Consider the following 22,536-nt stretch of genomic DNA (forward strand, 5'->3'; position numbering starts at 1 on the left):
TTTTGTCCTTAAAATGATTTCCCTTCCCTAAAACTTGAAAGCCAGTACATTCAGCTGCCTGTATAAATTAACTCAACAGTTTGGGGTATGACCAGAGAGCAGGTTTAACTTCAGTACCAGGCTTACCAGATTGAAGGGTTCACAATACAGCCTGGTCTCTTTCTGGTTTTATCTAGTTGTGTACTGGTGGGAAAACATTTCATCGTAGTAACTTGTTCAGTATGACTCCTCCTAGGGTGTCTCTGAGTCCTCTTAATTTATCTCACTGACAAAAAGCATGTTTTTAATCTGTCTGCATCACTGAACCGACTGAGAAAAGGGAGAGCACAAAATAGATTCTATTCCTTGTGAATTATTAAAGCAAGCTGTCAGCAACTATAAATCCTGCTAACGGATGACAGCCTCAGAAACAGAGAATACAATCTGTACAGCCTAGTGGAACAAAAGAAAGAAAATCACTTCTTGAATGGAAAACTGAAGAAATTCCTATTTAAATTTAGAACATGAATTTCAAGGCCATCCTGACAATCAACCCAAATCCAAATTAACCAATAAGTCCTGTTAAGCCATGGTTGGATAAAGTTTTACACCATTTTGTTGTTGTTGTTCTTGTCTTTCCTTAACATCTTACCTGGTTGAGATCAGAGTCAGCCAAAGTGATTTAAGCGATGTTTCAGAGGAAAAGTTTGTGGACACTTAATATAGATACCTTTTAAAGCCTTTGTAAAAAGGTGTAAAAATTGTATATAAAATAAATGTAATACTTTAACTACTAAATGAAACTAAAGTAAAGGATACTGAGTTCATGTGAGTTCCATTCTCCCTTTTGCCAATTCTAATTCATTGTCTGTTCATTTGGCAAGTGTTTGCTGGAGTCACACAATAATTTATTTCCTCTCTGTTCTTTTTGCAGCAAATACTGTTGGGAAGGTATTTAGAACTTTCTGGCCAGAAAAAGAATATGAAATAAATGTCTTTACTATGGTGTTAACCAAAATTTTTCTATTTCACCAGTTTGGGAGTTTCTTTTTATCCATCCTACATTAGTAAATGCCAGGGAGTAGCTAAATATTAATAATGTTGTTTTTCTTTTTCAAGAAACACCATGAGTTCCACAGACTCTCTGATTCAGAATGAACTCATGGCCTAACGTCCATGAGACACAGAGCACCAGATGTCTGGTCCAGAGCTGCCCTGCCTGGGGTGTGAAGGGGCCCCTCCCCTCTCTGAGCCTCGGTGGCCCCGCATTCGTATGACCTGAAGAGTAAATGCCTCCTGAAGTTTTGTACTCGAGGCATCTCACTCACCCAACCTGGTCCAGGCCCTGCTTCAATGTTACTACTTTGGTAAGCTTTATGACGCCAGAGCCAGCGAGTATGAAGGGCTTTCTTTATTCTGTCTCCTCACAGTGTAAGATGGGTGAAAACTTAAACAGCTCACCTTGCCTCCAAGATTAATCACACTCCCAAAGCCCAGCAATAGTGGATGTTTTCGACATGAGCTGCCTCAAGTTGGGGTTAAAGAAGCATTGTTGCACCAAGAGTATTCAGAAATTGCATCGAGGGCAGTGTCTGAATGCTGATACTGGATTGTTTTGCTCAACAGTGATCGCTCCTTTGGTTTCTGTCTTGTGCTTTGGCCCTGATTTTTGCTAACTGTGACTTTTGGCTTTAGTTCCTCTTGGGTTTCTGCCTCCTGGCTTCCGCCTTGTCTCAGTAGCAGAACTTCCAACTCTGACCATTAGCCATGTCCTTGATCTGGTTTGTCGTGTGGATTCTCTTTGGGTTTCCTGCCCTTTTTTCCTCACAGTCCTGGGCTAAGGTCTGGAGGCCAGTTCAAAATCCATGATGGTCACTGTGAGTATGTCCTGGAAGGGACAGAGGAGGCCAGAAAAACTTGTTTTCTAATGCTCTTTTCCTACCATATAAAACAGATTTTTTAAAATATATTTTGCCCTTCTGGAATGCATAGGTGTGTTACAAAAATTAACATCTGTGAAGCCTGTGTGGATTAATGTGCAAAGCATTCATGTAGAAGATTGCCAAGCTATTGCCTTGGCAACAACTCCACAATAGAAAAAGAAAACCTTTAACATAAGCTGTAATTACAAAGTAAGGCGGCTGTTTTTGTTTTTATCAACACAGCAACTCTGTAGTTCCAGGTGCCCGTTATCCCCTTCAAATTAACTACTGTGATAAATTATCAGTTATTTCATCTATTTCAGCAGTAAACCTCTGTCCAAAAAATTGTTTGGAGTTACCTTTTGGTATTCCCTTTATGACTGGTAGCAGGCACATTAAAAAAAAAAAAAAATCCTTAATGGTAAAAAGTCTTTGTCCTACCAAATGTGGGGGGAAATTTAGCCATAATCTAGGAACTATTGGAAAGAGAGACAGAGACAGTGACAAGGATGGATAGATAGATAGATAGATAGATAGATAGATAGATAGATAGATAATTATGTCTATCACTATCAGACCTAGTTCTAAAGTAATAAGGTAGATGTAATAAGGTAGTAATAAGGTAGTGTGCACATGCATGCATGCACGTGGCGCAAAGTGGAGGCAGGTGTATGCGTGAGGGAGTGAGAAAGAGAGAGAGAGAATATCCTAGGCATTCCAATTTGTTGGTGGAGTAGTGATTTTATTTCTCACCAAACAAAGGAAGTAAATCTAACAGGCTATGCATGCTACAACTTCCACTCTTGTCAGGAAAATTTCTCAGTTTCAGTCTTGATTGGAAGCAGAAATTTTTTTGAAACACAGATGATGTTGTCAGCTGGAAGGCAGAAGGTCTTGTGGGACACACCACAAGAGTGTCTTTCCTCCATCCAGGAGTCACAGTCTTGTCATCATCTCTGCTGCTGCAAACCAGCCAACATGGTTAGATCTACAGACTTGTGAACACTTTCAACTGGATTTTTGAGGAAAAGGTTATTCTCCAAACTGGTCAATTTGTTCCTAAGCTTCAAGCTGTCTATCCCTTCCCCATCCAAAACACTTCCTTTTTTTTCTGCTTCTACTAGTCTTCATTTCATTATTCTCTCCCTCAGACCCCTCTCTGACTCTATAAAGATAAGCAATTATTTTAGGCTTCAAACAAGATGCTGCCCCTTGGGGGACCTTCAAATGCAGTAAGTCTGGGAGAAGGTGGAGGATTTGCAGATCAACAGCTCCCTGGTCGATACTCTGGGATACTTTGCAGTTAAGACCAAGGGACTGATGCTCATAGTTTTACTACCTATAGAAAAATCTGCAAGTAAAGAGAAACCAAAGCCTCTCCCCTTGAGGAATCTGGTTGCTGCTTTCCTTCCCATTGGCAGATAATTCAATTTTCAGCTGCCCAAAAGAGAAACATTCTTGCTTTATGAATTCTGGTATTTCTTAACTCATACTGTGTATGATTCCAGACCAACATTAACAATGGACTGAATTCCCTGGGATTATAATACTCCCTGAATCCCAGGGGATCTGCCTGTCAGATTCTGGTGAGGACCACCTGAGGCTAAATCAGTATGAAGGCATTCATCCTGTGTTATTGCTCCTAATTCTCCATGGCACTCTTCAACTTCTTACTCTGTAATTGGCATACCTATCTTCCCAATTTGCCAGGACTGGTGATTTGCCACATTTCAGAAACTACTTTTATGTATGCCAGATTATACTGAGGTTCTATGTTCATGGGGTTTTTAAAATCTCTTTTAATCCCTTTGATTGATAGATTACTAAAATATTTCAGTGTGGATTTGTTGGGTCTGTTTTGCTGTTGCCTAAATTCAATTCAGTTTAATTTAGACCTGGAATTTTTACTACAGATAAATATAATCTTTAGTAAGAATTCCATAATTCCATATTTAAGGCTGCAAAGGGGTACATACAAATTTAAGGCATAGTTTACATTCTAATTGGGTAGATAATTCAAGCACAAAGAGAAACATAATATAGGACAGAGTAAGGTGTTGTGTCCTAACACATAGAAAGTTATTCATTTACTACTATTCTGTCATGTGTTGGCCGTCAGGAATGGGATACTGATGAGAAAAAAAAGATGAACAACACAAAGAAGGAAAAGGGCTCTATCAAAGAGTTCTTACCAAAGATAGGACTAACACTGAATTCTGAGAGGGGCCTGTGCTCCTCTAGCTACACCAGAACCCTCTAAATAGTGTAAAGTCAATCTGTTTTCAGGGTATAAGGGTGGAAAGCTATTACATTATTTTTGTAATGGTGAAATTCAAAGGATAGAAGAGACCTCACAGACCACTTGAGCCAACCTTCCAGAAGAGGCTGAATTCCCTCTTTGAACAGAAATGTCCCTGTATCAGGGAGAGCCCTTCCACTAAACAAACCCAGAAGTGATTCATTCACCTCCTATTGACTCAGCAGCAAATTCCCTCTTCAGACAACTCTGTTCAACTTTCTTACACTAAGAAAAAATCTGTTTCCCTAAAATCTACACCAGATGGACATCTAAACTCTTCCAAGAAAGCCCTTGGATGTTTGAAAACAGGTATTGTGACCCACCACCCAACTTGTTGCCTGTCTTATCCCACCACATTTTTCTCTTCTACAGCTAAATTCTCTCAATGGATATCCAGTTTCCTCAATGGATAGCCCCCTCACAATTCTTTTATTTTGTTAGAATGTAAAAATAATAAATGAATATTATAGAAAACACATAAAAGTATAAAGAAACAACCCTGGAAGTGTGTGATCTAGTTGGAAAGATAATGTGTGATAAGGATGCTATAAAAGCACAAAGGAAACTGTATGTGGCATAGTCCAGAGGTAGGAAAGTGCATGATATTTAGAAAACTGGAGGATCTCAATTTGGGAAATGATCTGTATGAGAGAGGGGTAAAAAATGAAACTAGAGATCTAGATGGACATAAACCAAATCACAAAGGACTCTATCTGTTAAGACATTTTATTTTTCTCCTAAAAGTTGTAGGGATACATGCCATTAATGTGTTTAAGGAAAGGAGAGATAAGATAAAATGTTTGTTTCTGAAAGGTCATTCTGCTGGCAGAGTGAAGAAAGAATTGAAAGGAGCAAGCTAGGATCAAGAAGAGATCAGTTGGGAGGTTATTGCAGATAAAGAAGTGATGAAAAACAGACTGGCAGCAATGTGGGAGTGGGAGAGAGGCATGGAAAAAATATTTAGGTGATAGAGTCATTATGATTGTGCTCAATCGAAATTTAGAAGTGAAAGGGTCTGGGAACTGAGTGCATGGCAATTTGAGGAACTGAAAGACTCAATGTGGCCAGAACAGAGTTCATTTCAGAGAAGTGGTAAGAAATGAGAGTAAAGGTATGATTGGGCCTGGTATAGGCCCTTGAAAGAGGGGTAAAGGAGTCAGAACTTCATACCCAGGACAATATGAAGGCTTTGAAGAATAGTCATCAGAAGAGTGTCCTAAGTAAGAGTTCCATTTTCAAAAAACATTCAGGTTTCAGTGTGGACAATGAATTTTACGGGAGGGGGTGAGATAGGAGGTAGAGATGAGAGTATTGCAATAATCCATCCACATGAGACAACATGGTAGCCTGGATGAGAATAGTAGGACTGGAGAGCAGTGGATTAGAAATACTTAGAATGAACTCCAACAGGACTTAGTTACTGATATGATTATAACATTATAACATAATACCTCAAGTCTAGTACACATCTACTATGTGCTTGGCAGTGTGCTCAGCAGTTGGTAGGGTGAGGTCAGACAGTAAGAAGCCATGGATAATTCTTAGCATTTTGATTTGGTCAACACAGAAGGTAAGGGCAGGGCAGGTTGAAAAGAAAGACAAAAGGTTCTAGTTGATGCAGGAATATCAAGGAACAGTGGAACATACATGTCTAAAGTTCAGAGAGAGATTGGGCTAGATTTGAGAATTATTAGCATATAGGTGGCAATTAAATAGATGAGAGCAGATGAGGTTCCTGGGAGAATGTGTGGGGTAAGAAGGGACTGTGGTCTAGAGTAAAACGCTAAAGAACAGAGGAAGTCGGTGACTTTTCCTGTTGACCCAGAAATGGTACTTAAGCCTGTAGCTGACAACTACTGGTTCTAAGTGCCTAACATTCTAAACATAAGTATCAATAATCTATGCTAAATGTTCCTTCTAGGACTTACTAAGAATTTCAGACTTGCCCCTACAATAGTCATCCCTTGAATAGATTTACCATGAAGCTAATGAAGCTCACTTGCACAGACTGTTTCTATTGTCTCAATAATATATTTACAAGTCACATGTTTTTATAAAGTTTGAAAAAGTGAAATACTTTAAATGCAACCATTAAGACTATTCCAACTTCTCTCCATCACACTTTCCTAGAAACATTTGGTATAACAGGTTTTTGAGTTCTTCTAAGGGGATGTTGAGTTGGGGACTCATTTAGTTTGGGTTTAGTGGGGTATTTTTATGTAGGTCATAGTCACTTCCATGTATAGTTAAGTTATTGCTTGCTGCACTAGTAGAGGAGAAATGTTCGTTTCACCACGCCAATTCACTCAGAATTGTGACAAAATAATGCATGACCAGAGGACATATAGTGATATGAACACTGCACTTGGCACTGGAAATACATAAGAGGCAAAGAAAGACAATATGAACTGTTTCGAACTAGAAGCTAGTCCTTTGGAAAATTCTTCCAAATCTTACAAATCATGTATGAAACTAATTTGACCAAGGTTTTCCCAAATTTGACAAAAATCCTAAAAATGTATATAACTATTCCTATAATGAGTTGTGAAAGTTTATCCTTTGAAGAATCAAAGGGTAAAAGAATACACAGTCAAAATTATATTTAAGGAATTAATTTAAGGCTGGGCACAGTGGCTCACACCTGCAATCCCAGCACTTTGGGAGGCCAAGGCAGATGGATCATTTGAGGTCAGGAGTTCAAGACCAGCCTGGACAACATGGTGAAATCCTGTCGCTACTAAAAATACAAAAATTAGCGAGGCAGTAGTGGTGCATGCCTGTAATCCTAGCTACTAAGAAGGCTGAGGCAGGAGACTCACTTGAGCCTGGGAGGCAGAGGTTGCAGTGAGTCAAGATCATACCACTGTACTCCAGTCTAGTTGACAGAGTGAGGGCCCTGTCTCAAAAAAATAAAATAAAATAAAATAAAATAAGAAAAGAAAAGAAAAAAAAAGAAATTAATTTAAAGACATGTCTTTTTTCCGAATTTCTTGTAGTAATTGTCAGGTTTCCAAAATGTGTAATTTAGTATGATCATTACTAAAAAATAAATAGAAAAAGCATAGAGGTATTTATTTATTTACTGTATTATTTTTGTAGAAAAGGTGTCTTGCTATGCTGCCCAGGCCGATCTCAAACTCCTGGCCTCAAGTTATCCTCCTGCCTCACCCTCCCGAAGTGCTGGGATTACAGGCATGAGCCACTAAACCTGGCAAAAAGCATAGATTTAAACTCAACAATCACTAATTATGTTAAATGTAATTGATCTAAACACACCAAATAAAAAGCAGAGATTGTCAGATTGGATAACATCAAAAAATAACTGCATGCTATCTATAAGAAACCCACTTTAAATTTAAAAAGCAGATCGGTTAAAAGTGAAAGGATTAAAAAAGATCTTCCATGCTAACACTCATTAAAAGAAATCTAGAATAGTTGTATTAATATCAGATAAAGTGCATTTCAAAGAATTAGCTGGAATAAAGAGGGTCATTTTTAATGATAAAGGAAGCAATCTATTAAGAGGACATGACAATTCTAAATGTTTTTATACCTATTATCAGAGAGCTTCAAAATACATGAAGCAAAAACTGATAATACTGGAAAAACAAATAAATAAATCCACGGTGAAAGTTGAAGATTTCAACACCCTTCTCTCAATAATTGAAAGTGGATGAAAAATCATGAAATACATAGAACACTCAAACAGCACTATCAACAAACCTGACCTAACTAATGTTTTAGAAGACTCCATCCAACATTCACAGAATACAGGTGGTCCCTGACTTACAGTGAGTTACAGTTTTTCAGCTTCAAGATGGTGCAAAAGCCATACACATTCAGTAGAAATCCTACTTAGAATTTTGAATTTTTATCTTTTCGCAGGCTAGTGATATGCGGTACTATACTCTCTCAATACTGGGCAGGAGCAGCAAGCCAAAGCTCCCAGTCAGTGACAAGATCACAAGAATAAACAATCAATACTCTATAGCATACTCTGTTGCCAGGTGATTTTCCCAATTGTGGTCATATGTAAGTGTCCTGAGCGTGTTTAAGGTAGGTTAGGTGAATTAAATACATTTTCAACTTAATATATTTTTAACTCACAATAGGTCTATTGGGACATAACCCCATCATAAGTTAAGGAGGAACATCTGCACACATTTTTTTTTTAACAAATGCACATGCAACATTTACCAGGTATATTCATTTCCTAGGGCCACCATAACAAAATACCATAAACTAGGTGACTTAAAACAACATAAATTTGTTATCTTCTAGTTCTGAAGGCTAGAAGCCTAAAATCAAGGTATTGGCAAAGTTGGTTTCTTCTGGAGGTCCTGAGGGAAAATCTGCTTCATGCCCTCTTTCCTAGCTTTTGGTGGTTACCAGCAGTCCTTGGTGTTCCTTGCTTTGTAGGTATGTCACTACAATCTCTGCCTCTGCCATCACATGGCATTCTTGCTGTATGTGTCTGTGTCCACATTTCTCTCTTCTCACCAGAACAGTCATTGGATTAGGGTCCACCCTAATCCAGTATGACCTCATCTTAACTTGACTACATCTACATCTGCAAAGACCTTATTTTCAAGTAAAGTCACATTGACAGGTACGAGGGGTTAGGACTTAAACATGTATTTTGAGGGAACGCAATTTAACCTGCAAGACCATACATTTAAAAGGATTGAAATAACACATATTCTCTGACCACGATGAAATTAAATTTAAAAATCAATAACAAAAATGCATTTAGAAAATCTCCAAATATTTGGAAACTAGACAACACTTCTAAAGAACAAACCATGAGTGAAATTAGAAATTAAGCTGAATGAAGATAAACACTCTGATTGGCTACAGCATGGTGTTTGCCTTATTTGAACATGGTTCAAACAGTTGGCTATGTTTGACTGGCTAAAACTCAGTAATTAGCACAAGTGTAGGCTGGGTCTGTTTACACCTCCACTTGTTACAGTACACAGTGAACAGAGAAACCTTTAGAATGAACTTAAAATATGTAAGGAGGCAGCTTTAGGCTAACCTTGATTTAACAACACAATATATTAAAATCTGTTAGATACAGCCAAGGAGTTTTAGGGGCATCAGAGGTTTAAGAGCTTATAGAGTAAGAATGCTTGTATTTGGAAAGCAGAAGGGTTTATTTTTTTATTTTATTTTATTTTATTTTTTATCAAGATTCCCAATTTTCTTTTTTTTTTTTTTTAAATTTATTTATTATTATTGTACTTTAAGTTGTAGGGTACATGTGCATAACGTGCAGGTTTGTTACATATGTATACTTGTGCCATGTTGGTGTGCTGCACCCATCAACTCATCATTTACATCAGGTATAACTCCCAATGCAATCCCTCCCCCCTCCCCCCTCCCCATGATAGGCCCCTGTGTGTGATGTTCCCCTTCCTGAGTCCAAGTGATCTCATTGTTCAGTTCCCACCTATGAGTGAGAACATGCGGTGTTTGGTTTTCTGTTCTTGTGATAGTTTGCTAAGAATGATGGTTTCCAGCTGCATCCATGTCCCTACAAAGGACGCAAACTCATCCTTTTTGATGGCTGCATAGTATTCCATGGTGTATATGTGCCACATTTTCTTAATCCAATCTGTCACTGATGGACATTTGGGTTGATTCCAAGTCTTTGCTATTGTGAATAGTGCTGCAATAAACATACGTGTGCATGTGTCTTTATAGCAGCATAATTTATAATCCTTTGGGTATATACCCAGTAATGGGATGGCTGGGTCATATGGTACATCTAGTTCTAGATCCTTGAGGAATCGCCATACTGTTTTCCATAATGGTTGAACTAGTTTACAATCCCACCAACAGTGTAAAAGTGTTCCTATTTCTCCACATCCTCTCCAGCACCTGTTGTTTCCTGACTTTTTAATGATCGCTATTCTAACTGGTGTGAGATGGTATCTCATTGTGGTTTTGATTTGCATTTCTCTGATGGCCAGTGATGATGAGCATTTTTTCATGTGTCTGTTGGCTGTATGAATGTCTTCTTTTGAGAAATGTCTGTTCATATCCTTTGCCCACTTTTTGATGGGGTGGTTTGTTTTTTTCTTGTAAATTTGTTTGAGTTCTTTGTAGGTTCTGGATATTAGCCCTTTGTCAGATGAGTAGATTGCAAAAATTTTCTCCCATTCTGTAGGTTGCCTGTTCACTCTGATGGTAGTTTCTTTTGCTGTGCAGAAGCTCTTTAGTTTAATGAGATCCCATTTGTCAATTTTGGCTTTTGCTGCCGTTGCTTTTGGTGTTTTAGACATGAAGTCTTTGCCCATGCCTATGTCCTGAATGGTACTACCTAGGTTTTCCTCTAGGATTTTTATGGTATTAGGTCTAACATTTAAGTCTCTAATCCATCTTGAATTAATTTTCGTATAAGGAGTAAGGAAAGGATCCAGTTTCAGCTTTCTACTTATGGCTAGCCAATTTTCCCAGCACCATTTATTAAATAGGGAATCCTTTCCCCATTTCTTGTTTCTCTCAGGTTTGTCAAAGATCAGATGGCTGTAGATGTGTGGTATTATTTCTGAGGACTCTGTTCTGTTCCATTGGTCTATATCTCTGTTTTGGTACCAGTACCATGCTGTTTTGGTTACTGTAGCCTTGTAGTATAGTTTGAAGTCAGGTAGCGTGATGCCTCCAGCTTTGTTCTTTTGACTTAGGATTGTCTTGGAGGTGCGGGCTCTTTTTTGGTTCCATATGAACTTTAAAGCAGTTTTTTCCAATTCTGTGAAGAAACTCATTGGTAGCTTGATGGGGATGGCATTGAATCTATAAATTACCTTGGGCAGTATGGCCATTTTCACGATATTGATTCTTCCTATCCATGAGCATGGTATGTTCTTCCATTTGTTTGTGTCCTCTTTTATTTCACTGAGCAGTGGTTTGTAGTTCTCCTTGAAGAGGTCCTTTACATCCCTTGTCAGTTGGATTCCTAGGTATTTTATTCTCTTTGAAGCAATTGTGAATGGAAGTTCATTCCTGATTTGGCTCTCTGTTTGTCTGTTACTGGTGTATAAGAATGCTTGTGATTTTTGCACATTAATTTTGTATCCTGAGACTTTGCTGAAGTTGCTTATCAGCTTAAGGAGATTTTGGGCTGAGACAATGGGGTTTTCTAAATATACAATCATGTCATCTGCAAACAGGGACAGTTTGACTTCTTCTTTTCCTAACTGAATACCCTTGATTTCTTTCTCTTGCGTAATTGCCCTAGCCAGAACTTCCAACACTATGTTGAATAGGAGTGGTGAGAGAGGGCATCCCTGTCTTGTGCCAGTTTTCAAAGGGAATTTTTCCAGTTTTTGCCCATTCAGTATGATATTGGCTGTGGGTTTGTCATAAATAGCTCTTATTATTTTGAGGTACGTTCCATCAATACCGAATTTATTGAGCGTTTTTAGCATGAAGGGCTGTTGAATTTTGTCAAAAGCCTTTTCTGCATCTATTGAGATAATCATGTGGTTCTTGTCTTTGGTTCTGTTTATATGCTGGATTATGTTTATTGATTTGCGAATGTTGAACCAGCCTTGCATCCCAGGGATGAAGCCCACTTGATCATGGTGGATAAGCTTTTTGATGTGTTGCTGAATCCGGTTTGCCAGTATTTTATTGAGGATTTTTGCATCGATGTTCATCAAGGATATTGGTCTAAAATTCTCTTTTTTTGTTGTGTCTCTGCCAGGCTTTGGTATCAGGATGATGTTGGCCTCATAAAATGAGTTAGGGAGGATTCCCTCTTTTTCTATTGATTGGAATAGTTTCAGAAGGAATGGTACCAACTCCTCCTTGTACCTCTGGTAGAATTCAGCTGTGAATCCATCTGGTCCTGGACTTTTTTTGGTTGGTAGGCTATTAATTATTGCCTCAATTTCAGAGCCTGCTATTGGTCTATTCAGGGATTCAACTTCTTCCTGGTTTAGTCTTGGAAGAGTGTAAGTGTCCAGAAAATTATCCATTTCTTCTAGATTTTCCAGTTTATTTGCGTAGAGGTGTTTATAGTATTCTCTGATGGTAGTTTGTATTTCTGTGGGGTCGGTGGTGATATCCCCTTTATCATTTTTAATTGCGTCAATTTGATTCTTCTCTCTTTTCTTCTTTATTAGTCTTGCTAGTGGTCTGTCAATTTTGTTGATCTTTTCAAAAAACCAACTCCTGGATTCATTGATTTTTTGGAGAGTTTTTTGTGTCTCTATCTCCTTCAGTTCTGCTCTGATCTTAGTTATTTCTTGCCTTCTGCTAGCTTTCGAATGTGTTTGCTCTTGCTTCTCTAGTTCTTTTAATTGTGATGTTAGAGTGTCAATTTTAGATCTTTCCTGCTTTCTCTTGTGGGCATTTAGTGCTATAAATTTCCCTCTACACACTGCTTTAAATGTGTCCCAGAGATTCTGGTATGTTGTATCTTTGTTCTCATTGGTTTCCAAGAACATCTTTATTTCTGCCTTCATTTCGTTATGTACCCAGTAGTCATTCAGGAGCAGGTTGTTCAGTTTCCATGTAGTTGAGCGGTTTTGATTGAGTTTCTTAGTCCTGAGTTCTAGTTTGATTGCACTGTGGTCTGAGAGACAGTTTGTTATAATTTCTGTTCTTGTACATTTGCTGAGGAGTGCTTTACTTCCAATTACGTGGTCGATTTTGGAGTAAGTACAATGTGGTGCTGAGAAGAATGTATATTCTGTTGATTTGGGGTGGAGAGTTCTATAGATGTCTATTAGGTCTGCTTGCTGCAGAGATGAGTTCAATTCCTGGATATCCTTGTTAACTTTCTGTCTCGTTGATCTGTCTAATGTTGACAGTGGAGTGTTGAAGTCTCCCATTATTATTGTATGGGAGTCTAAGTCTCTTTATAAGTCTCTAAGGACTTGCTTTATGAATCTGGGTGCTCCTGTATTGGGTGCATATATATTTAGGATAGTTAGCTCTTCCTGTTGAATTGATCCCTTTACCATTATGTAATGGCCTTCTTTGTCTCTTTTGATCTTTGATGGTTTAAAGTCTGTTTTATCAGAGACTAGTATTGCAACCCCCGCTTTTTTTTGTTCTCCATTTGCTTGGTAAATCTTCCTCCATCCCTTTATTTTGAGCCTATGTATGTCTCTGCGTGTGAGATGGGTCTCCTGAATACAGCAGACTGATGGGTCTTGACTCTTTATCCAGTTTGCCAGTCTGTGTCTTTTAATTGGAGCATTTAGTCCATTTACATTTAAGGTTAAGATTGTTATGTGTGAACTTGATCCTGCCATTATGATATTAACTGGTTATTTTCTCAGAAACTCTCCAAGCCAGAAGAGAGTGGGGGCCAATATTCAACATTCTTAAAGAAAAGAATTTTAAACCCAGAATTTCATATCCAGCCAAACTAAGTTTCATAAGTGAAGGGGAAATAAAATCCTTTACAGATAAGCAAATGCTTAGAGATTTTGTCACCACTAGGCCTGCCTTACAAGAGACCCTGAAGGAAGCACTAAACATGGAAAGGAACAACCGGTACCAGCCATTGCAAAAACATGCCAAAATGTAAAGACCATCGAGGCTAGGAAGAAACTGCATCAAGCAGAAGGGTTTAAAACGAATGATTTAAGTTTGCACCTTAAGAAACTATTAAGAGAGAAAGAAAAGCCCAAAATAAGCATAAAAAGGAATTAAAATAAAAATAGAAATCAATGAAATGGAACACAAAAAAGCAGTAAAGAAAAACCAGGGAAATAAAATAAAAACCCCAGTTCTATGGGGAAAAAAATCAATAAAATTAATAAACTCTAGCTAATCAGCTAAAGAAGGGAAAACAAATAAATTGCCAATATCAGGAATGAGAGAGGAAATATCACTACAGATTCTATAGTCATTAAAAGGAAAATTAGGAGCAACTTTATGCCAATAAATTCTTCAACTTAGATAAAATGAACAAATTCTTTGGAGGACACAAATAACCACAGCTCACCTAAGAAGAATTAGCTAACCTAGATTGCCCCATATCTTTATTATTATTATTATTATTATTGAGACAGTCTTACTCTGTTTCCCAGGCTGGAGTGCAGCAGTACGATCTCAGCTCATTGCATCCTCAACCTCCGGGTCTCAAGGCATCCTCCCACCTCAGCCTCCCAAATAGCTGGAACTACCGGCACATACCACCACACCCAACTAATTTTTGCATTATTTTTGTAGAGACAGGGTTTCACCCTGTTCCCCAGGCTTGTCTCAAATTCCCCATATCTTTTTAAAAAATTGAATTCACAGTTAAATTTCCAAACACACGCATCTTTAAGTTACTTTTTAATGTTGATTTATATATTTTAACTTTTTTCTCTAGTTGTTTTTAAAATCTTTATCTTTTGTGTCCTGTAGTCTCGCTATAATGTTGTCCGGTGTATTTTTTAGCATGGGATCCATTGTGTTTCCTCAATCTGAGGGTTGATGGCTTTCATCAATTCTGGAAATTTCTAAGTCATACAGTCAAACATAGGACTATTCACTCTTCACATCAGCAGTTTAAGGTTCCCTTTTTGTGTCTACAGCCGCAGAACATACTCAAGCACACAGCTCTCACCTAGCTCAAATTCCAGTTCCCATAGGCCCTAAATTATTATAACTTTTCTAAATTTAGGTAGATTCTTTTTATAAACAACCAGTACCCTGTCTCTAACTTTAATTAGTAGAATATTGAAAAAATACAATCCTGAAGTAGACACATTTTGGAGTATCTGCAGAGTCCATACCCCTTCTTTGTATTTGATGTCTCACTTTCAACCCCTGTGACTCTATTGTATCATAGTACCTGTATTAGTCAGGGTTCTCTAGAGAGACAGAACTAATAGGATACATACATACATACATATATATACGTGTGTGTGTGTATATATACATACATGAGTTTATTAAGGAGTACTGATGCACATGATCACAAGGTGAAGTCCCACAATAGGCCGTCTGAGGCAAGCTGAGGAGCAAGGAAGCCAGTCTGAGTCCCAAAATATCAAAAATAGGGAAGCCAACAGTGCAGCCTTCAGTCTGTGGTGGAAGGCCCAAGAGTCTCAAAGCTGAAGAATTTGGAATCTGATGTTTGAGGGCAGGAAGCATCCAGGACAGGAGAAAGATGTAGGGGAGAAGACTAAACCAGTCAGTCCTTCCACGTTTCTCTGCTGCTTTTATTCTAGCCTCACTGGCAGCTGATTAGATGGTGCCCACCCAGATTGAGGGTGGGTCTACCTCTCCTAGTTCACTGACTCAAATGTTAATCTCTTTGGGCAATACCCTCACAGACACACCCAGGAACAATATTTGGCATCCTTCAATTCAATCAAGTTGACAGTATTAACCATCATAGTACCTCTTCTCTCTTAATTAAACTGAAACAAAGGTGGGCACCTAGCTCAAACTGAGTTCCCTTTTTTAGAGTAAGTCAGTTTATAGAAGGCAGAAAGAGAAAAAAGAAAATGTAACCAAGGCCTTTTGAAGGAGAGGCAGTAGGATGAGGATCAGAAACACATAATTAATATTGTCCTGAGAACTGACACACTTCCTAAAAAATTAGATTCCACAGGATTTTAATCCCCAAAAAACCATGCAGTTTACTTAAGTAAGATAGTTGGTGTGGAGATATTTTGGTTGAACCAGAAAATCAGAGCATTTTAATTTTCTAGTCATAGGCCCTGAATCTAGTCTAGTTTAATTTTCTAGTCATAGGCCCTGAATCTGAGTCTGATTGTGGGAGATAAAGAAATTTTTACTTTCTTTTACAATAGTAAGTTTGCCATTTGTGATAGTTAATACTGAGTGTCAACTTGATTAGATTGAAGGATGCAAAGTATTGATCCTGGGTGCATCTGTGAGGGTGTTGCCAAAGGAGATTAACATTTGAGTCAGCAGGCTGGGAAAGGCAGACCGACCCTTAATATGGTGGGCACCATCTAATCAGCTGCCAGCAAATATAAAGCAGGCAGAAAAACATGGAAAGGTGAGACTGGCCCAGCCTTCTAGTCTGCATCTTTCTTCCATGCTGGATGCTTCCTGCCCCCGAATATCAGACTCCATGTTCTTCAGTTTTGAGACGTGGACTGGCTCTCCTTGTTCCTCAAGCTTGCAGACAGCCTATTGTGAGATCTTGTGATCATGTGCATTCATGCTGAATAAGCTACCACATATATATTATACATATATATATTTTATATATATATCCTATTAGTATTTTTTTTTTGAGACTCGCTTTTTTTTTTTTGAGACAACAGAGTCTCGCTCTGTTGCCCAGGCTGGAGTGCAGTGGCACTATCTCGGCTCATGGCAACCTCCGCCTCCTGAGTTCAAGCTATTCTCCTGCCTCAGCCTCCCAAGTAGCTGGGATTACAGGTGTGCACCACCACACTCAGCTAATTTTTGTATATTTATTAGAGACGGGGTTTCACCATGTTGGCCTGGCTGGTCTCAAACTCCTGACCTCAGTTCATCCGCCTGCCTTGGCCTCCCAAAGTGCTGGGCTTACAGGCAGGAGCCATCACGCCCAGCTCTATCCTATTAGTTCTGTCCCTCTCAGAAACCCTGACTAATACACCATATTTTGTGTGGCACAGTTGTGTCAATTACCAATTAGAGTTCTATATTCGGTACCATAGATCTTGTTTTTTTGTTTTTGGTTTTGTTTTTTGTTTTGTTTTGTTTTGTTTTGTTTTTGAGATGCAGTCCCACTTTGTTGCCCATGCTGGGGTGCAGTGGTGCGATCTTGGCTCACTGCAACCTCTGCCTCCCAGGTTCGAGCGATTCTCCTGCCTCAGCCTCCCAAGTAGCTGGGACTACAGGTGCACACCACCACGCTGGGCTAATTTTTGTATTGTAGTAGAGACAGGGTTTCACCATGTTGACCAGGCTGAACTCCTGACCTCAAGTGATCCACTCATCTCAGCCTCCCAAAGTGCTGGAATTATAGGCATAAGCCACTGCACCTGGCCTGATCTTGTTTTTAGAGGAATTTCTCATAAGATGTTGTTAGCAAACTGTCTTATTAGTGGCTTGTATTTTTTTTTTTAAATCAATTCTGTTCTATGAATGTTGTAGCAGAAAGTAGAGGATGGCTCAATGGGAGACTGCTACCTTGACATCCTTTCTTCTATCTCTACATATAGAAGTCTATAGATAGTCTACGACTATCTTGACATCCTTTCTTCCATTCACTTTTACAAAGCAAATCTATCAATAATGCTGTCTGATTATCTGAACTCTGACTTTTCCACTGTCATAAATAAGATTTTCCAAAATAAATTTCTTCTTAACAAAAAATTTCTAGCTTCACAGATTTCAAGAATATTCTTCCAAACCTATACATAATCTCACATTATCTTTAATCACTTTAACTCACCCATTAGTAAAATGATTATTTTCCATCAGTTCCTCTATCTAGAATGCTTTTCATTTTATATATATATATACACATATATACAAAATTATTATTATTATATTTTTTGAGATGGCGTCTTGTTCTTGTTGCCCAGGCTGGAGTGCAGTGGCACGATCTCAGCTCACTGCAACCTCCATCTCCCGGGTTCAAGCGATTCTCCTGCCTCAGCCCTCCTGGGTAGCTGGGACTACAGGCACGCATCACCACGCCCAGCTAATTTTGTATTTTTAGTAGAGACAGGATTTCTCCATGTTGGTCAGGCTGGTCTCAAACTCCTGACCTCAGGTGATCCACCTGCCTCAGCCTCCCAAAGTGCTGGGATTACAGGCATGAGCCACCACACCCGGCCTTCATTATATTTTTATAACAAAATCTAGCTCCCTATTCCAGAATAAATGCCCCTGGAAAAGTCTCAGATATAGCCTAGTACTTGTAATTGTAAGTATGTGACTAGCATGGGCAAAAGCATTAGAATGTTTCGCTCAGACAATTCACTGGAAGATGAATCACACATACTCCTTTTTCCTCCTTTGGACAGTTAGTGGTCAAAAGTCCTAGAGTGCAGCTTAGGGCCATTCCTGGCTTGATTTGCTCAGTGACCACAAGAATGGTTTCACTACCTGTTCTTTAGTCTCAACAAGCAGAAATAAAAATTCTACTTCCTTTATGGGCAAGAGCATTAATATGAATGTGTTGGTAAAACAATTTGAGGTTTCAAATGATCAAAAAGAGAGGAAAGAGTCAAACTGTGAGTCTTGGAAGGAAAAGGAAGGTGATATAGCCTGAATATTTGTTCCCTCCAAATCCTACATCAAAATTTGATCCCCAGTGTTGGAAGTGGGGGCTGGTAGGAGGCATTTGGGTCCTAGGGGCAGATCCCTTATGAATGACTTGGTGCCATCCTCTTGCTAATGAGTGAGTGTTCGCTCTATTAGTTTGTGGGGGAACTGATTGTTAAAAAGAGCCTGGCACCTCTTCTTTTCTCTTGCTTCCCTCCTCTCGCCATGTGATACCTGATCCCCTTCACTTTCTGCCTTAAGTGGAAGCTTCTTGAGGTTCCTTGCCAGAAGCAGATGCTGGTGGCAACCTACTTATACAGCCTGCAGAACTGTGAGCCAAATAAACGTCTTTTCTTTATATATTACCTAACCTGAGGTACTCCTTTATAGCAATGCAAAATGGACTAAGAGAGAAGGTTATTATAATTCCAAGAGATTGAAGAGCCTCTGCTTCTGCTTCTCAATAGTATTGCTGAAATCTTAGAAAGGAGTGCTCACACACATTTCTCTCAATTCCTGATTATTTCACCAATGGCAGGAGAAGTTAGGCCAAATCATGCACACTAATTTTGCTTTTAAAATTGGAGTCAGAGGCCAGGTGCAGTGGCTCATGCCTGTAATTCCAGCACTTTGGGAGGCCGAGGTGGGCAGATCACGAGGTCAGGAGATCAAGACCATCCTGGCTAAAACGGTGAAACCCCATCTCTACTAAACATACAAAAAATTAGCCAGGTGTGGTGGCAGCCGCCTGTAGTCCCAGCTACTCAGGAGGCTGAGGCAGGAGAATGGCGTGAACCCAGGAGGCAGAGCTTACAGTGAACCAGGATCATGCCACTGCACTCCAGCTTGGGTGGCAGAGTGAGACTCCGTCTCAAAAAAAAAAAAAAAAATTCAAGTCAGAGACAATGATCAGTATAAATATTCAAGTAGAATTCATACTAAGTTCATATAATCTCAACTACAGATCAGCATTACATGCCAGGACCAAAATAGGGAAGGAGGTGACCAAAAAAAAAAAAAAAAGGAAAGATAAGATGCAGGTACAGTATTAATAACTTCAAACTTTATTTTCTTAGATAAAGCAGATTAGAGTAAGTGCATGCATATACTATTCACACCTGAATCTACCACCCCTCATACTCAACTCCATCATCCTCATAAAAAGAAAAAAATATTAAAAGTTTAATTGCTCACAATTTAAATGATTAATAAATTACATTAAATCATCCTCAATAAACATTAATTCTATTAATTATTCTTTAGTCCCAAGTATGATCCATTAAGAGAAGAAGGGAGAAAAGGGAGTAGAGAGTAGGCAATAAAAAAGAAAATGGTAAATAGTAAAGAGAAATAAAGGAGAGAAAGGGGGAAAAATAATGAAGGAGGTGAAGAGTAACAAAAAGAAAGTCAAATATATCAAAACAATTGGAACGAGTACAGATAACAGCAATTTTTTTAAAAAACTGAAGTAATTATAAAATGTCTCTCCCTCACTTTCTTTTTGCCTCCTTCTTCATTGAATTTGTAATAATCTTTTAATTTAAATGTTAATAATAGGGGACATATAACACTTGAATTTTTAAAAATATTTTAATTTAAATTTTAAGAAATTTTAAAAATATAGTTCCCTAAATATTAAAAAATTCAAATGAGGTCTCATTTGACCAAGTGTGCTAACTCTGCTTTTTGCACCTTTTGAAAGGCATCATGATACAGTTTGTAAAGTTAAAATATAGGAATTTTTCAAAATTCCTTTTTCACCAGAAAATGAACTCTGAGCTTGTATTTAAGGATATGTCAACTGCTATCTCTTTGAAACAAAGAAATGAAAAAAAAAAAGGAGAAGAAAAAGAGTACTACTGCCCAATGCCTGGTAGCTAAAATATAATGAAGCTCTTGTGGTTTTTTGCAGGGGGAAAAGCAGAGGGTTAAACGGTCAGCCACCACCTCCAAATTTTTCTGTCAAGTAAGTCTGTTAAAATGTTAAATCAGCCGGGCACGGTGGCTCACGACTATAATCCCAGCACTTTAGGAGGCCGAGGCAGGTGGATCACCTGAGATCAGGAGTTCCAGACCAGCCTGACGAATATGGTGAAACCTTGTCTCTACTAAAAATACAAAAATTAGCCGACCATGGTGGCATGCGCCTGTAGTCCCAGCTACTCAGGACACTGAAACGGGAACATCGCTTGAACCGGAGAGATGGAGGTGGCAGTGCGCCAAGATCACGCCATTCACTCCAGCCTGGGCGACAAAGCAAGACTCCGTTTAAAAAAAAAAAAAGTTGGCCGGGCGCGGTGGCTCAAGCCTGTAATCCCAGCACTTTGGGAGGCCGAGACGGGCGGATCACGAGGTCAGGAGATCGAGACCATCCAGGCTAACACGGTGAAACCCCGTCTCTACTAAAAAAATACAAAAAACTAGCCAGGCGAGGTGGCGGGCGCCTGTAGTCCCAGCTACTCGGGAGGCTGAGGCAGGAGAATGGTGTAAACCCGGGAGGCGGAGCTTGCAGTGAGCTGAGATCCGGCCACTGCACTCCAGCCTGGGCGACAGAGTGAGACTCTGTCTCAAAAAAAAAAAAAAAAAAAAAAAGTTAAATGAGTGCACATGGAGGAAAAGCTGCTGGTTGTTGTGGCCATTATTCCCTATACTACCTATAGCAGCAACCAGAGCAACATTACTTAATGTAAAAAAACATTTTAATTTATCAAATGAAACCTACAGCAAAGATTCTATCCTACATGAACATGAAGATCATGCCTAGTGATTGCTTCACAAGGTTCAACTATTTAAACTTTCATTTCTTAATAGGTCATATTTTCCTACTTCTATGCCTATATTAACAAACTATAAATTCCTATTCAATTGTTATATAAAAGCTCTACTGTGACAGGATTGGTGCTGAGATTTTTCGGTACAGATTCTCGATCTGCAGAAGAAGATACCTAGAGTGCCTTTACTACAGAATGGGGCTCATTAGGTCAAGTTTGAAAGAGACATTGATTAATATCCTATCTCCTAGACAAATGTTTCTTATTTAAGCAAATTATGAACTCACTTTAAAGGGAAGTGTCCAAAAAAATCTATATTCATATAATACTATTTTACCTTTTAAACACACAATTATGAAACCCAAAGAAATTTATAAATATATACAATAAACACATTAAAACAAAATTAGGAAAACTCAAATTTGCAACCTTCATTTAATGGGTGATGTTGGTTTGCTGAAAATAGATCTCTGATCTCTAATGTAGAAAAACAGAAACTCGGATCCGGTTTTAAAATATACTCTTTCTCAGCCAGTGGCGGTGGTTCAGGCCTGTATTCCTGCAATTTGAGAGGCTGAGGCGAGAGGATCACTTGTGCCTAGGAGTTTGAGACCAGCCTGGGCAACAAAGTAAGATCCTGTCTCTACAAAAAATTAAAAATTAGCCGGGCTGGGTGGCATGTCCCTGTAGTCCCAGGTAGTTGGGAGGCTGAAATGGGAGAATCCTTTGAGCCCAGGAGTTCGAGGCTACAGTGAGCTATGATCACACTACTGCATTCCAGCCTGGGTGACAGAGCAAGACTCTGTCTCAATTAAAATAAATAAATAAAAAAAAGTTAAAAAAAAATACTGTCTCCCACCTGTGAAAAAGATTCCCCATATTATATAGAATGAAGTTTAGCTCCTTAGCATGGCACTCAAGTCAGATCCTTTCCAACCTCATTTCTCTCTGCGTTCCTCACTCAACTTTCATCACCTTCCAGCTGGATGACTTGCCACTCTTACAAAAAAACCCAGTCCTCTCGTGGACCTCTGACTGTGCCCATGCTGACTTCTCAGCCACCACTCTTCTCTGCCTACCAACATTCTAATTTTGCTCTTAGATTCAGCTTCAAAGCCATCTGCTCCATAAAGCCATCTCCCAGTTTCCTGGTCTTATTAACAACTACACCTTCCCCTGAGTTTCCAGAGTGCATTGCTCATATTTGTTTTTATGTTCCCTGGAAATATTAGCTGTTCATAGATCTATCTTCCTCATTACACTGTTAACCTTGGGGGGGGGGAAATACATGCACAGCTTTATTGACCTATAATCCCATAGAATTCACTCATTTAAACTACGCAATTGAATGATTTTTAGTATATTCACAAAA

General features: G+C 38.8%; 2 protein-coding genes across 5 annotated transcripts in view; one reads left to right on the forward strand and one right to left on the reverse strand.

The window, feature by feature from the left end:
• LOC105491710 (laccase domain containing 1) overlaps positions 1–22,536 on the reverse strand; it is a 143,574-nt gene that overhangs the window by 80,415 nt on the left and 40,623 nt on the right. The gene's annotated exons all lie outside the window — the stretch shown is intronic.
• Positions 1,277–22,536, forward strand: part of LOC105491709 (coiled-coil domain containing 122) — a 101,116-nt gene continuing 79,856 nt past the window's right edge. Inside the window, exon 1 of the mRNA XM_071081368.1 lies at positions 1,277–1,346. The gene's annotated coding sequence lies outside the window, so the exon portion shown is untranslated. The remainder of the gene's footprint in view (positions 1,347–22,536) is intronic.

Source organism: Macaca nemestrina, chromosome 16, assembly GCF_043159975.1.
Source record: "Macaca nemestrina isolate mMacNem1 chromosome 16, mMacNem.hap1, whole genome shotgun sequence".
Classification (NCBI taxonomy): Eukaryota; Metazoa; Chordata; class Mammalia; order Primates; family Cercopithecidae; genus Macaca; species Macaca nemestrina.